Source organism: Camellia sinensis, chromosome 11 (genome assembly GCF_055761805.1).
Source record: "Camellia sinensis isolate YWXY chromosome 11, ASM5576180v1, whole genome shotgun sequence".
In the NCBI taxonomy this organism is placed as follows: Eukaryota; Viridiplantae; Streptophyta; class Magnoliopsida; order Ericales; family Theaceae; genus Camellia; species Camellia sinensis.
The window spans coordinates 170,207,007-170,224,844 of record NC_138971.1 but is presented as its reverse complement, the minus strand read 5'-3'; positions in this window follow the sequence as shown (position 1 = coordinate 170,224,844).

Genomic DNA, 17,838 nt, shown 5'->3' with positions numbered 1-17,838 from the left:
GGTTTTTGAAACTCATTGAAATTTCGAAGATGAAATTCTTTAAGGGGAGAGGTTATAGATATTCCGGCTTTGACCCGGTCCATTTGACATTCTGGAGCTCGGGTTTTATGGTTTCCAAATGTTGTTCATGTCTTTTCCCCTTTATTCTTGCTTGAGTTTGGTTATTGAGTTGGTTGGAGCATGCTTAGAACAGGTTGGGTTGCTTAATTTTCAAACTTTTGTTGTCTAGATTTTTTCTCTTGCGCTCGAGCAGCACTTCTTGTGCCTGAGCGGGCTTTGCAAACTCTCAGTACTTTTGTAGGTTTGCAAAACTACTAGGAGAGTGTATTCTACGCTCAAGCAGTTCTTTATGCGCTCAAGTGGGGTCAGCTCAAGCGGCCCTTTTTGGGCTCGATCAACGGTTTGTCCTCTGCAAAACTACTGGATGTGTGTATTCTGCACTCGAGCGGTTATTTTTTGTGCTCAAGTGGAACAACTTATTGTGTCTGATACTCGAGGGTCAACTCTTGCGCTCGAGCGGACTGTGCGTATATCAGATCACAGCTGCCTACTTTTTCATCTCTTTTCTCTCAAAAACCCTAGATCTAGGCTCTCTTCTCTTTCTAAAACTCTCATTCTCTCTGCATTTTCACCTAGATCTAGTGATCCCTATACCCATGTGCCTTTGTTAGAAATGTAGTGCACATCAAGAGCTCTCTTTTGGTCCGATTAAAGTTTGGTTTCGGCATCTTTGAAGTCTCTCCATATCTTCCTTTGTTCGTCTAAGTTGAGGTAGGGATTTTCTACACTTTCATATGACTTTTAACTTAGTTATAAGTTGTTGTGTAACAATTATGGAATTTGGGTGTACTATGAACAAACCTAGGGTTTGGGTATTAAATCAAAAGAGGGGTTTCTAAGTGAATGAGTTATAAACGGTTATGGAGATGAATATGAGGTTATATTGTGACAACTTAGTTGATTTGGCATTTGGGTTGATATTTGGGAATTAAAGGCATAGCATGGCATGTGCATTTCATTTCATGAGACTTGTACAAAATGTATATACTTTGTTAAGAATTTCCTACTGGGCTTTATGCTCACCCTATGGGATTTTGGTGCAGGAAAAAATGTGATGATTCCGCCAAACTAAGTGCGTAGATATATGTGTTGAGAGCACAGGGCTCTTGTTTTGTTATGATTGTAATTTTTGCAAGCCAAGGGCTATACTTGTATGGGTTTAAGCAACCATTTTGTGTAACCGGGCTTAAGCATTGGACTTTGTAGCCCATTGAGAGCGTTTATTTCTTTTGACTAGATGTTTTACATTCTATAGATTCATGTACCGAAGTCATTGAATGTATATCCACATGTGGAACTATTTTGTAAACACCTAATGATCAGGTATTCAAATATTGGAGAATTACTTCTGTTATCATAAAGAACAATGGTTGATGTACTTCAATTGTGTATTTTTCTTAGGGCATTACAACTTGGTATCAGAGCTACCGGATTTGAATACTTAGGGCTCGTGAGAAGTGGTTATTTTGCCACAGTGGGTTCATTTCGCATGACTAGGAGATGTTGTGTATTTTGTGACACTGTGATAACATGTTTATATCACTAGATGGGTATGGGGTTGGACTTTTAGGATGTGGTTCGCGTCTATTAAATTCCTTGAGGTCTTATTAGAATATTAAGCCTGTGTAACATATTCAACATATACAATGTCTCCATATTCTCAACACATATACAATGCTTTCATATTTCATTAATGTTCAAACATCAACAAATAGGTCCAGATACTTGTTGCGGACTTCCAACTCATGTTCCCAAGTTGCTTTCTCAACCCCATGATGTTTCCACAAAACTTTCACCAAGGGAATTGTCTTGCCTTGCAAGACTTGGTCTTAAGTATCCAAGATTCTCACCAGTCTCTCCTCATATGAGGCATCCTCATCTACCTCCAAGTTGGTCCAATTCAACACATGCGATGGATCCGGCTCATACTTCTGAAGCATGCTAATATGAAACACATCATAAACCCTGGAAAGTTGTGGCGGCAAGGCCAAACGATAAGCCACTTCCCCAATCTGCTCTAGGATCTCAAAAGGCCCAATGAATTGAGGGGATGCATCTGAAGCACCATCTCTCGTTTGGCAACTGGAGGAGGGCTACCTGTCTAGTAGTTCTAAGTTTGGTAGTGAGCCAGAATATGATTCCACAGAGTCTGTGAAGTCGGAATTAGATTCCGGTTCTTCTAAGTTCGAGTCCGGTATTCCTGGGGTTGATAACCCGAATGCCAAGGTCTTGTGGCAGGGGAAAATCAATATGTGGTAGGGGAAAATTATTGAGTTTGGTCTGAGTTTGAATAAGTTAAACAAAAATTATTGAATTTCAAAATGAATTGAGTAAAAACTTGTTTCGATAATGAGTTGATCTCAATTGAGTTTTTAACGAGCAGAACATGAGCTAAGCGTAAATGGCATGAATCTTTTTACAGGTTTACAAATGTTGCTGGGGTAGTTGCTCACAAACATGGTTCTAGATTTTCCATAAATTTGGATTGGGAAATGTCATTTGAACTAATTAGAGCGTCAACTACAAAAGTTTGGGCTGGAAATTCATGATATTTGGTGTAATTAGGATAAAAAAGAAAAAAATGTTGTTTTAATGTGTTTAATAATTTGATTGCAAATTCGGTCAAAGTTTAGAAATGTCACGCCCCAAACCCACCCCTAAAAGTTTGGACATGATCACCTCGGAAACAGACATCAATTTGATATGTATAACATAGGGGGCCTGAATGGAAGCAAGTATTAACATAAACAGTATCCATTGAGCTGTCACTAACATGCCAGGATCACAAACATTGCATCTGATAGACAAACATACGGTAAACATACATATAAGAAACTATCATGTACACGCATATATATAGACCCGGCCCCATGATTGGGCGAGTAACAAAAATGTTGGTAAGGGAAGGTTATACACACTTCTTGACATTAAACACAAAACTTAGAGCACAAAGCTAAAAGCTTAGCAAAAACTCCACAAGAATGAATGAGCTTCATCTAAGTGCTTAGACGCATTGAAGTTGACAAAAGCGAAACGGACATGATGGGTTAAGACTGACCTCCAGGTTGATTACCTATAGAGACAGACATAACATGGAGTGAGCGAAGCTCAGTGAATAATAATACTTAAATGATTCAATGTATAAATCTGAATTATAACGCATACAAGTGTAGAAATCATATTCTGTAAATATTTTCAGAACGGCCTTCGGCCCATCAGATTTTACAGATTGGCCTTAGGCCCAGCTGATTTCACAGATTGGCCTTAGGCCCAGCAGATTTTATAGATTGGCCTTAGGCCCAGATATCAACAGAATAGACTAGTCCCAGAGTCATACAGATGTACACAAATTCTTCCAAACGTTCACATAAGTTAACACAGTTGACTTGCGATTAACAGAGTGCTAATAATAATCATTAGCAATAAGTAAAGTGTACTACTACAGTACTATTACTCACAGTGCTGTTGTGGAACGGCAGTTCCTTCCGGTATGCGCCCTTTATACACACGCAGTTCAGGAATTAGTCATTTCCTCTCTTTAAACAATATCTGATTTGTATTGCTTCGAATGAATTTACAAACATTGTAAAGGCATCAAATATAGATTTTAATAACACCAGAGGGTCAAACACGTAAAACGGAGCAAACAGAATTTTTCAACATGGGCCGCACGTGCGGCTGTGAGCCTCGCACGTGCGGCAATGGTTCCCGCACGTGCGGCAATAAGGCCCCGCACATGCTTTTATTCCAGTAGCTTCAGTCCCATAATCCCCTATTTTCCGCACTTGCGGCTGTGAGCCTCACACGTGCTGCAGTGCTTCCTGCACGTGCGGCCATGACCCCCGCACGTGCGGTCGTTAACCCAATTTTTGCACACTTCGAATAAGACAGCTCCTCAACTTGGTATAAACTTCACAAAGCTCAAAATAGGGAAAAAATTAGTGCAACATAACAATTTAATGTCACCATACATACATCACAAGCGCAATTAAGATCATCAACTTCAATTCCTTATACACAATCCCAATTCTTCATGGTTTGAATTATGTTTGGTTCCAACCATATATATATAACCCTATAATACATAGATGATCTCAAATATACACAATTAAGGAAAGAGATGTAATTCCTCTCCATATAGTTCAATATAATTCCAAATCAATCAAACACAAGAGATATCATCTCAAGTAATCAACTAACACATGCTTGATCTATATTATAAACCCTAACTTACATAATATAGAGAAATTCTTACTCAAGTCAAAGAGAGGGGTCAATTAGAATGGGTTAAACATACCTTGAGTTTAATTCTCCTCAACCCTTCTCAACTTCCTAAATCTTCTCCCTTGATGGACTTCTCCTCTTCCTCTCAAACCCTCTTCTTCTCTAACTCTCTCTCTCAGAAGATATTTTTGAGTTAAGGTTTTTTTTTCCAATCAAATGTATAAAGATAGATAGATATATATATATATATATATATAAATATTGAATAAAACAAAATTTAATCAGTTTAATCATTCGGAATCAGATTTTCACAAAAATACTTATTATGACTTAAAAATTATGTTGATCTCAAATATAAAGTCAATTTCAGATGATTAAGCTTCTAAGGCTTCCAATTTCTGATCCAAACATTGTAATTGTAACAGATATTTCTCTTATTAGACAGATATGAATCTATAATCATAAGATTCACTTAATTAAACCTAATTTCACATAAAATTTCACAATAAGCATATAAATGCACATAATAGGGGACTGAAAGCATACCAGAAAACATGTACGAGGGTTGGGTTATTACAAGAAATGATCAAGAAAATCCAGTAAAGTCTAAGAAGAGTAGTGCTACAATGACTGATTTTTAAGGGTTTGTCCTATGACTCTTGTTTTCTTTTGTTTTATGAATTTCTCAGTTTTGAGATTTTTGATCTCTGATTTTTGAGTACTTAAGCTGTAAATGATTGTTGATTTGTTTGAATGGGAAGATGTAATTTTTATGTGTATGATCTGGACAAGATGATATTCAGATCATAAATTTGATTATATTTTGTTGCAGTTTGAATGCAATAATGAATTTTTACATGTAGTGATACATTTGATAAAATCTGATGGTGGGTTTCACGTGAGTTTGTGTAGTGAAATTGAGCTTCTTACCAATTGAGTGGAGCGATGGTGAAGTTGCTAAGATGATGAGTGTTCATTAGTATTACCAATTTAGACCTTTTGTTACTATAAAGATTCAATAACTAAGGATAAGGATATTCAATGAATTCATTTCCAATGATAATGCATATAAGCAAAATCCACTTTCGAAGTATATGTTTTGATTTCTTAAGCTTGTCTTTATTTCCATTTCTCACTGTGCCTCATGCTTGTAGTGCAATATGTAGAAACCCATTTCCCCACTATGTTTGGATTGAGTGATTTGGAGAGAAAAGAAAAGAAATGGAGAGATATCTATTTCTCTTATTTGTTTGGATAATCTAAGTGGAGAGAAATGAAAAGAAATTGAGAGAAACTCATTTCTCTTATAAGCCTCATTTTCAATCTTCCCAAAAGTGAAGAGATTGAGAGAGAAAAGAAATCACTATTTTCATAATACCAATTTTGTCCCTATAAAAATAAAATAAATAAAATGATTGAAAATATAAAAAGAGTATTTTGGTAATATAACATAAAATAATTTCTTTTCTTTTCTCTTAATGAAATCTAACCAAACAAGAATGAGAGAAATCACAATCATTTCTTTTCTTTTATTTCTTCCTTATCTAAACAAAAAGAAGAGAAATCACAATCATTTCTTTTCTTTTCTTTTCCCTTATAACTTAAGTAATCATTTCTTTTCTTTTCTCTCTTAGGTTCCCAAACATAGTGTTAGTGTTTCTTGGTTGATCTTGGACTGTCTGTGTCTCGTCATAAGGCTCATTTTTAATAGTAGGTCATAGAGCAGGCTTCAGGCGGGTAACTTTATTTGATCAAAGGTCGGGGCGCAAAGGTCCTGGTACTATCCAAGTGCAAAGAACACCAGTCAATCTGATCTCGCCCGTGGGTAGACAGAAATGCTTACAGCCGAGGTAGGCCAGAGTAGCTTCCCAGCAAAGGGCATATATGGTAGTCTTTTGTTTGCTGAGAACGGGCCTGTCTTGTTTATCCAGGTAGCTTTTCTTCATAATCCTACCTATGAGAGCTCCTTTGGCTCGGCTACTATTTTTTGAAAGTTATTCTTCTTTTGCCCACACTTAAAATAGTGGAGAGTTTCTTTCTCTTGGGTTGTTGACAATTTGTGTCACTTTCCTACTATAGCTCTAAATATTTTTTTGGATTCTTAGTGATTAGAATATTGAGCCTGTTGTTGGATTCATGAAACATGGTTTTGAAAAATAAGTTGAAAACCACTTGATTACAATACTATGAAATGTGTGCATCACTGTAAGAGTGACTCATGCTAACTAATTGATTGTTGAACTCCTTCTAAAACACCCAAGTTATATCATTGCATAGCACAATCTATTTTAACTTTTAGATCTTAGTTCTAAAAATTCATTTTGTAATTTACTCATGTAGTGTTTTGTTTCATAATTGCTAAGGTTACATCATTAACTTGCTCTTAGATTATCAAGGTGGATAGGAGTGTTGAAACCATAATGCTAAACCTTATCTAGGATCTATACATGCTCATAGTATTTTGACAATCATGTTTCACCAATTGAATGCTGCATACAAATGCAAATTAAGAAAATATCTTACTCTTGGTAGAAAATAAACACTTCTGTTCTATTTAGTAAGGGTAGAGAAAGCAGCACCGCAGAAATATAAAGGGGAAAGAAGATTATCTCAAAGAAGATGTGGCATAAAAAAATTAAACAGAAATTACCACAAAGAGATAATATTGTAAAACATAGTAGAGGACCTGCACATAAGAGAGTTTAAGGCTCAACAATGAGCTAGTAAATCGACAGTTTTGAAATGTATAGTTGTGCCAGAAAAACAATTATTAAGTCACGATCGATATTGGAGCAATGGAAATTCCATATAATGATCATTTACTTAATAAAACCATATGGAAAAAAAAAATTACACGGATATGTAGAATGAAAAGTGACAAAAACAGATAATTAAAAAAGAAAAAAAAAATTATGAGAAATGAGAATCGGATCCAACACATTATGTGGGTGTTGATTTCCAACCACACAACCAAACGGGGAACTCAGCTAGAGAGCACTGGCAGAATAAATTAAGCCCGAACACTTGCCAACAAGAATATGAGAATACCGCGGTGGTTCGTCCACCCGGGAGCACTCCGACGATCAAGTCAGTAATCTATCTCTCTCAAAAATAACAAATAGTGCTTGACTCACTAGACAGAATATAAAAAGCATACCTTAGACCCATGGGGGTGCCTCTCTTTTATAGCCAACACTTACATAATCCCAATAGAAGCCTAGCTTCAATGGACTTAGGATTACTGCTAATCTTGGACTCCCAGTAGGATTAGGATAAACTCTTTAAGAGTCTTATCTTTACCCAAACTGAAGTCCTCTCTCATTCCAGGACTCTTGTCCCTTATCCGCTTATCCCGGATACAGATAACCTCGGCCTAGCCGAGATGATCTCGGCGTCATGACCAGGACACGTGACACCTCGGCTGACACTTCGGTGTCACCTCGGCCACATGTTGTCATTCAAAAATTATGTCCCCACAACTGCCCCCTAGGTTCTATTACCTCGGCATCCTGAGGTGATGCAACCTATATCATTCCTTCCTTTAATCATGACCCCGGTTTAACTTCAACTTGTAAATTTTTCTTAAAATTTCAACAAATGTTAAACATGACCTCGATTTAACTTCAACTAGTAATTTTTAAAATTTTAACAAGTGTTAAACATGACCTCGGTTTAACTTCAACTAGTAAATTTTTAAAATTTCAACAAGTGTTAAATATGACCTCAGTTTAACTTCAACTTGTAAATTTTTAAAATTTCAACAAGTGTTAAACATGTCCTCGGTTTAACTTCAACTTGTAAATTTTTCTTAAAATTTTAACAAATGTTAAACCAACCTTAGCTTGTAAATTTCAACTCCCAAGCATCATTCTCCAACCCTCTTTGGTGCACTACTTCCAGTGTCATTGTGAGTCCTTTGGACCTCCCTCCATTGGTCGTGTCGAAACGGAGTTCCTTCCCCTGAACATCCCGATGTTCTTTGGTGCAAGTTTCTTTTGTTCGACGTGTCTTTTGGGATTCTCCATGCCCGACCTCCTGTGAAGGCCGGTGAGAATGTCCCTTGGTCTCGCCATGCTGAGGGACTGTAGGAACCGTTTTCTGCCTCCCTTTCTGGGCACCTTTCTTGGCCGCTGGAATCGGCGTATCTTATAGCGGGAACGATGGCTGCATGACGTTGTTCTGTATCATGAATTTGACGACCGTTTACAGGTCTGCCAATTTGTTCACCATTCCCTTTATCTTGTTCTCCCTCCGCAGGTATCTATCTTTCCATACCTGAAGGTCGTCCTCGTTATAATACCTGCTCCGGTCCGATTTCTTCGGTACGCCGCCCTCCTAGCCGACATCCTTTCATCCATGATTCTCATCACGAGTCTCTTCATTGCAGTTGTCTTCTTTGACGTCAAGGTCAATATGTTTCCCACTCTCAGTAGGGGTGTCGTCCCCAACCTTCTCTTTTTGTCCGTCGTTGGCCATCTATTCTCCTTTCTTTTCCACAGACGACGCCAAATTGTGGGTGTTGATTTCTGACCACACAACCAAATAGGGAACTCAGCTGGAGAGTACCGGCAAAATAGATTAAGCCCGAACACCTGCCAACAAGAATATGAGAATACTGTGGTGGTTCGTCCACCCGGGGGCACTCCGATGATTAAGTTAGTAATCTTTCTCTCTCAAAGATAACAAATAGTGCTTAACTCACTAGACATAACATAAAAAGCATACCTTAGACCCATGGGGGTGCCTCTCATTTATAGCCAACACTTACCTAATCCCAATAGAAGCCTAGCTTCAATAGACTTAAGATTACTGCTAATCTTAGACTCCCAGTAGGATTGGGATAAACTCTTTAAGAGTCTTATCTTTACCCAAATTGAAGTCTTCTCTCATTCTAGGACTCTTGTCTCTTATCCGCTTATCCCGAATTCTGGTATCTTCGCAGATAACCTCGGCCTAGCCGAGATGATCTCGACGTCATGACCAGGACACGTGACACCTCGGCTGACACTTCGGTGTTACCTCGGCCACGTGTTATCATTCAAAAATTATGTCCCCACACATTATATACTTGTAACAATAGAATGCATTAATGCCCCTGCCTATAGTTGTAGAGCAAAAGGTTAAAAACTAAGATTAAAAATGACCATGAGGTTATGACTAAGACCAGATACATACACACTGACTTAAACAGAATGCATTCAATGGAGGCAAGTTTAAAAATTGTTACAGTTGTAAAACTTTGACCAATATACACTTTTCTACTTTAACCGATATACTCGTTAAAAATGAGTAATGCTAGGGATTCCAAATATTTTACTAAATGTTCTACAAAATATTTCACATGGGTGTGAGACTCCCATGGAACCCATATGATGTAGGTCTCACATTCATATAAGACATTTGGTAGAATATTTGGTAAAATATTTGAAATCCATAGCATTTTTCTTAAAAGAGACACTATTTGTTGTAAACCAGAAGTGTTCTTTCCTATAAATTTACCGTCTTTCCTTGGCATCTTTTTCATGGTTTATGTATTCCAGATGGTTCAATGAAGATACTCATATGAAATCTTTTACGCTAGATTTGGTTGAAGGATTTGGGAAAGGATTTAAAAAGGAAAAGGAAAAAGGTGTGTGAAACCAGGTAAAATGAAAGTATATTTTATTTACTTGTTACCTACCCTTTCCTTTTCATTTCCAAATCCCTTCACAAATCCCCCAACTTAATACAATGTTAATAGTTTGTTGTGGCTGTTAAGTTGTAGCAAATAATAATTCCAGAAATCTTAGAAAATGATTGGTTTAAGAAAGGTTACAAGCAACCATACTTTGAGCAGGAAGGATGTGAATCTTGATGATATAGAATGTTGTTTTCCTATTCAACCTCTTCAGGCACTCAACTACAATTTGGAGATTCCACATTTCATTTGTTTTTTTTTTTTTTTTACTTTGTTTTAATTTGTGCCTCAATGAAAGTGCAAGAAAAATCATGAACTTTTTTCATAGAAAAGATCTGTATTTTTACTATATCTAAATTGCATGTACTGAAACACAATTCAGTTTTCTATTAAGAAGTAAAAATATGAAGTAATTAAGTAATATATGAAGGTATCTATAGACTATATGTTAATCTTTTTGTTATTATTATACAAATATTGTTGTGGTGAGTTTGTTTTTCTGATATCATGTTGAATGATAACTCACTGTTTGGATTATTTTTCTTCAATTATGCTTCAACAACTTCATGACTCTAATGTCAAAATGAGCTTTGAGAGAAGTGGTGGTCTTGGGTTCAAACCCCATCTCTGTTTGTTTATTTTCTCCCCTGAAACAAATAGTTTTTCTTGTTTATATCCTAACTTGTGCCTGAATGTTGCAGTTAAAACTGTTGAGTCAATCAGCTGGTTTAAATATTGCTGTAGTTGTGGAAGCCGGAAAACCTTGGTAGGTTTAGTTACATAATTCTCAATTAAAAGCCGAAAAACTTTTTGGGAATATTTAAGCATATCTCAATGTGTATGAATATTAGGAAAACCCAAACATTATTATTTTTCATCAAACAATATAGAATATGATTTTCTTTAGTTGTGATAGTTGCAATTGTTAGGTTTAGGCACACCCAGAAATCAATCACACACAGAAAAGAGACATGATATTTACGTGGTTCAACAATAGCCTACGTCCACGAGAGAGATATCCACTATAGAATTTTCCCAGAGGGAGTTTACAACACTCACACCTCACTTTCTCTCTCTATAGAACTCTCTCACTCACAGATTACACTCTCTGCTCTGTCTTTCACTTTCTGATGATCTATCTCAGCTCACAGCTCTTCCCATTTTATACACAAATGGGAGAGCCTCTGCTTGCCAACCTCCAACAACCAACTATAAAAATAAATGGCAAGCTTACTACACAACCACCCTAGGTTTGAAAAACTTTCAGAAAATCTATATTTGTAGCCTCTATACTTGACTTTCATTGCCAAGTTCACATTGGTGTGGATACTCAACAATTCTTCCCCTCCACAACTATGGAGAGTAGGATCCTTACTAGAAAGCCATCCCAGCAATGTCCTTGCATACTTCGAGTTTGTCTCTCGAGACCACCTTTGTAAGCATGTCAGCTGGATTCTTATCTATGTGGATCTTGACCAGTTCCAATAACTATTTTTCTATCACTTTGCGTATCCAATGATACCAAACATTAATGTGCTTTGTGCGAGAATGGTACATAGAATTCTTGCTCAGGTCTATGGCACTCTAGCTATCACAATGTACCGTGAACTTTTCCTGCTTTAGTCCCAGTTCTTGGAGAAACCGCTTTAACCACTACATTTCTTTCCGAGCTTCCGTTGCAGCAATATACTATTGTAGATAAAGCAACACACTTTTGCAGCTTGGATTGCCAAGACATAGCTTCCCCAAAAAAAGTAAATAGAAATCCTAATGTAGATTTCCTACCATCAAGATCGTCTGCCATATCTGAATTAGTATAACCTTCTAAGACTGATTTAGCTCCTCCAAAGCACAAACACATTTTAAATGTACCCTTAAGGTACCTTAGAATCCACTTGACTGCTTCTCAATGCTCTTTCCTTGGATTGGAAAGAAATCTGCTTACTACTCCAACAGCGTGAGCAATATCTGGTCGGGTGGACACCATTGCATACATCAAACTCCCTACTGCAGATGAGTAGGGAATTGCCTCCGTCTCTTCTCTTTCATTTGTAGATGAGGGACAAGAACTCTTGTTCAGCTTGAAATGGTTAGCCAGCGAAGTATTAACTGGCTTGGCATCTTTCATTTTGAACTTTTCAATCGCCCGTTCAACATATTTTTCATGTGACAACCATATCTTCTTGGTTTTCCTGTCACGAACAATCTTTATGCCCAAAATTTGTTGTGCTGAGCCTAAATTCTTTATGTCAAAATACTGCGACAAGTCCTTTTTCAACTTGTTGATCATAGCAATATCATGTCCGATGATCAGCATATCATCAACATATAACAGTAGGATGATGAAGTTTCCATTCGAAAACCTTTGGAAATATACACACTGGTCTGCTACTGTTCTTGTGCACTCGTGATCCACCATAAATGAATCAAACTTCTTGTACTATTGTCTCGGAGCCTGCTTCAGGCCATAGAGACTCTTCTTCAGTTTGCAGACCAGATTTTCTTTTCCTTTAACTTCAAATCCTTCTGGCTGCTCTATATAGATCTCTTCCTCCAAGTCACCATGGAGAAAGGCAGTCTTGACATCCATCTGTTCTACCTCCAGATTCAAGCGAGCTGCTAATCCCAGAGCTAATCGAATGGAAGTCATCTTTATAACTAGAGAGAATATCTCATCAAAATCAATTCCCTTCTTTTGTTTAAAACCTTTGACCACCAAAGGAGCTTTATGCTGCAATAGTTTATCGTTGCTATCTTTCTTCAACTTATACACCCATTTGTTCTCCAAGGCTCTCCTACCTTTTGGAAGTGGAACAAGCTCATAAATGTGGTTCTTCTGCAAAGAACTCATCTCCTCCTTCATGGCTTGCATCTAACAGTCATTTTCTATATGACTCTTTGCTTTTGAAAAACTCCCGGGCTCCTCCTCATCAGTAATTAGAATATACTGAGAAACGGGATATTTGATTGATGGCACGATAACTCTTTCAAATCTCCGCAACTGAGGCCCAATTGCCTCTGGTTGAAGGGGTTACTCCCCCTGCTCAACACCCTCTTCATCCGAGTCTTCATCTTTTTTCCTCTTGATCCTCATCTTCTGGCATTGGATCTTACAACTCTAGCACTTGTTGTTGCACATTATCAACTCTAGCATGTTATGAGGGTTCTAGAGATGGAAACAAATCTGGAGTGATAGCAACTCTAGACTTTGCTGATTTCTCAAAATCTGCTATGGTCTGGTGTTCATGGAACACAACATCTCTGCTCCTGAACATCTTCTTGTTCACCGGGTCCCACTACTTGTACTCAAATGCTGCATATGAATAGTCCACAAATATACATGAAGTAGGCTTGTCATCAAGCTTCTATCTGTTTTCTTTGGAGATATGTGCGAACACCTTACATCCGAAGCATCTCAAGTGAGAATATGATACCTTTCTTCTGAACTAAACTTCCTCAGGTATCGCAAAATTCAACGAGACTGAAGGTGACCTTTTGATGAGGTAACAGGCTGTACGGGCGGCTTCAGCCCAGAATGACTTTGGCAACTTTGCCAATTTCAGCATACATCTGACTCTTTCAATAATAGTGTGGTTCATCCTCTCTACCACAGCATTGTGTTGTGGGGTACCAAGAACTGTAGTCTGATGTTGGATACCTCTGTTGGCACAACATGCTTTAAAAGCATTGGAAGTGTACTCGCCACCATTGTCTATGCGAAGACACTTCAAGTTCTTTCCAGTCTCTCTTTCCACCATTGCATGGAACTCCTGAAAGTGCTGGAATACCTCATCCTTAGTCTTCAAGAAATACACCCATAGCTTCCTTGATGCATCATCAATGAAGGTCAAAAAATACTTACGGCCACTAAGTGACTCCACTTCGATTGAGCCACAAACATCCGAGTATACCATACTGAACACTTCTGTTTTCCTCTTGCTTGTTGAACTGAATGATACTTGATGCTGCTTGCCATAAAGGCAATGATCACACGACTTCAAGGTACTCCCTTTGGATAAGGGTATCCTGGATTGCTTTGCCAATAGATGCAATCTCTTCTCACTCATGTGAGCCAGTCTTTTGTGCCATAAGTCCGGTGACTCCTTGTCTTCTGCTGCATTAAGACTTTCCAGACATATCTTCGTTTAAGTCTTGTACAGTGTTGAAGACATCTCTCCTCTAGCGATTGTCAAAGCTCCTCATGTCAGCTTCTAACGGTCATTTTCGAATGTACTTGTATAGCCTTGTCGGTCCAGGGCACTTCCGAAGATAAGATTGAGGCACAAATATGGAACATACCTCACATCTTTGAGAACCAGCTTGTGTCCGACATTAGTCTGAATACTAATGTCTCCAATATCCACAATCTTCGAATAGCTATAATTCTCCATTCGAACAGTGCCAAAATCTCCAGAGTTATACGAGCTAAAGAGTTCTCTATAGGAAGTGGTGTAATAGGATGCAGCTGTGTCTATCACCCATTTTGTGTAGCTATAGTCAGCCACGTGAAGGCAGTCTTTCTCTTCGCCAACTGCAAGAAGTATTTCATCAGTTGTTGTGGCCGTCGTGTTCTCTTCTCCTTTTGACTTACTGCTTTGACTTTTATCTTTCCGGCTTAGGCAATTCCTCTTTATGTGACCCTCCTGGCCACAGTGAAAGCAAGCGAAGCTAGAGTTACCTTGATTTTTACTGTCTCTAGATTTACTCTTGTTGTTCCATCTGCCTCTACTCTTGTTTCTTCCTCTGCCTCTACTCTTGTTTCTTCCTCTACCTCTGTCTCTTCCTCTACCTCTATCTTTTGTGACAAGAGCATGGGACTGATTACCTCCCATGTCTTTCCTTCTTATCTCTTCATTGTACACGGCATCTGTGACCATGCTCATGGTCAACTTCCCCTCTAGTGCAGAGTTATTGAGAGAAACCACCAACGTCTATCAGTTGTCTATTAAAGAACTAAGTAGTAGTACGGCATGCATTTCATCGTCCAAGGGCATCTTAACAGTTGCAAGTTGATTCACCAGATTCTTGAATTCACTAGTGTGCTAGGCGACAGACACACCATTCTTCAACTTCAGATTTACAAGCCCTCTCATCACCAAGGCTTTGTTCTGGGCGATCTTTGACTGGTACATTCCCTCTAACATTGTCTAGAGGACATATGCATTTGTCTCCTGGGCGACATGATGGAACACACTATGGTCTATCCATTGTCTGAAACAATCGACAGTCTTCTGGTTCATCTTTGTCTAGTTTTCATCCTTTACTTCTTTTGGTTTAACCCCTTTTAGAGCAATAGGCTCAAACAAGTCTTTATAATATATGATGTCTTCCATCCACGGCTTCCAGATTGCATAATTGGAAGAATTCAACTTGATCGGGAATCCTAAAGTTGATGTAAATTCCTCCATCGTCTTCTTTACTTTTTACAGAAACTCTGATTCAAAAATCTGACCGTACTGATCGCTCTAAAATACTCCAAATAGTTGGAAACAGCTATTAGATCGTCAAAAACAGACTTCAAATGGCTCAGATCTAGCCAAAATAAGTTCGATGGTTTAGATCTACGAATGTACCTTAACCACGTAGCACTGGATAGCCCTCTGCCTCTGGGTCTAGTAAGGTCAGGTCAACCTGACGGGTTGACTGGTCAATTAGTGTGATGAAGTGGCACTTACGTGGATCTGACATGGCGATGACGTGGCTGCCAGTTGTCGATGGCGTGGTGATGGCGTGTTAGTGATGTGGCTGCCAAATGTCGGTGATGTGGCGATGACGTGTCAGTGACATCACTATCTCGCGCAGAGCATTCGCCTTATTCCTTCCGCTGCGCGTCAGGCGCATGTCTGAGACTAGAACAACGCGTCGATGTTGTAAACGGCGCGTAAGGCGCGTGTTTGAGACTGGGCCTCACTCGCCTGCTTTAGGTGGAGCATGACAACGCGTGAAGCGTCATCTGATGCTCTGCTTTGCAGTTCTGGACTCCTCTCATCGAGAGCTTCCTCCCGATATACTCAAAAGTGAATTTTAAGCAACTTGATTTCTGGCAATTACGAAAAACACACCCTATTTTCTGAAAAAAAGACCAACGAGGCTCTGATACCACTTGTTAGGTTTAGGCACACCCAGAAATCAATCACACACAGAAAAAAGACAAGATATTTACGTGGTTCGACAATAGCCTACATCCACGGGAGAGATATCCACTATAGAATTTTCCCAGAGTAAGTTTACAACACTCACAACTCACTCTCTCTATAGAACTCTCTCACTCACAGATTACACTCTATGCTCTGTCTTTCAATTTCTGATGATCTATCTCAGCTCACAGCTCTTCCCATTTTATACACAAACGGAAGAGCCTCTGCTTACCAACCTCCAACAACCAACTATAAAAATAAATGGCAAGCTTACTACACAACCACCCTAGGTTTGAAAAACTTTCAGAAAATCTATATTTATAACCTCTATACTTGACTTCCACAGCCAAGTTCACATTGGTGTGGATACTTAACAGCAATAGTTATGGTGTCTCGTTGAAGACCCTCTCTGTGTCATGTTGGGGTTAATTCTTGATTCAGTATTTTCTTTTGTTATTGCAAATGCAAAAGATGATCTTTTACCTCTAAACTCTGTCAATCCCTCTCAATTCAATAAGATTTGCAACCTTTTATTATTTTTATTACTTTTAAAGCATCTCTAATAAATTGTTTAATTTCTATTTGTTCTTGCCCTAATGAATGAAGTCTTGAGTAACTTGTACTGACAATATTCATTTTTGGGTAATTAGTCAAAACCCTCTCATAATAAAATTTTAATACATTAAGGATAAGTATAAAAAGTTTTTCTTGAAAAGTCCAACATATATCACTATTACCAAAATATTAAATTTTAAAATAATATAACTTTTGATTTATATGTTGATTTTTAATAAAATTAGTATTTTTAGAATTCTCTCATCAAGATCTATCACATAAGATTCATGTTAACTATGAAATTCTTTTAAAAAAAATAATAAATTTATTACTATCAAAATTGATGTAACAGTAGCATGTTATTCTAGTAATATTGTCTAAGAAAAAAATATATATTTTACTTTGTCCTTATTCAATTATGCGCTTCCTCAGCGGAGGGTTTATGAAGCAAGATAAATTAGACTGTCATTTTCATTAAATAAGGATCTAATGGAGGGATTTTAGATAGTTGATCATTTGTAATCTATTCTTGAATGATCAACTAAGATTAGGGAAACAAAAATCTATTCTTGAATGATCAAGTAAGATTAGGGGAACAAAAAAAGAGGTGGTGGTGTTGACGAAATTTTTAATATAATTTTAAAATGTTTATGCTTTTAGTCTAATCTATTCTTGAATGTTAAGCTAAGATTAGAGTGGGTAAATTATACTTCCCACATCTGAACTTGTATCAAATTTTACCTTGTGTCCTGTAATTTAAATTTTGATGTGATATCATGTTGAAAAGAGTCACTGATTTGGGGTCATAGTTTTATATAAGGACATCTTAACCTCAAAAAAATTCCCTAATTACACTCTCCAGCATTCAACAATTTGGAAACAATCTTTGCCCAAAATAATTATATCATGAAAACAATGTTCTAACATCAAAACTGTAGAACCATATCTTTGATATCATCTCTCAATCTTATTTTATATATATATATATATATATATATTTCTTTTTATCTAGTGGGAATATAGAATTTTCTTCGATTGCAAGTACCAACTAAGATCATAACACTTTAGCTTGTACTTGATAGTCAAATAGATGGAAAATGATAAAGTCATTGTCTATTTTACCCTTTATTACCTTTTATGTCCAAACATCTCATGCATCCAAACACTCATATTCTATATTTGAAT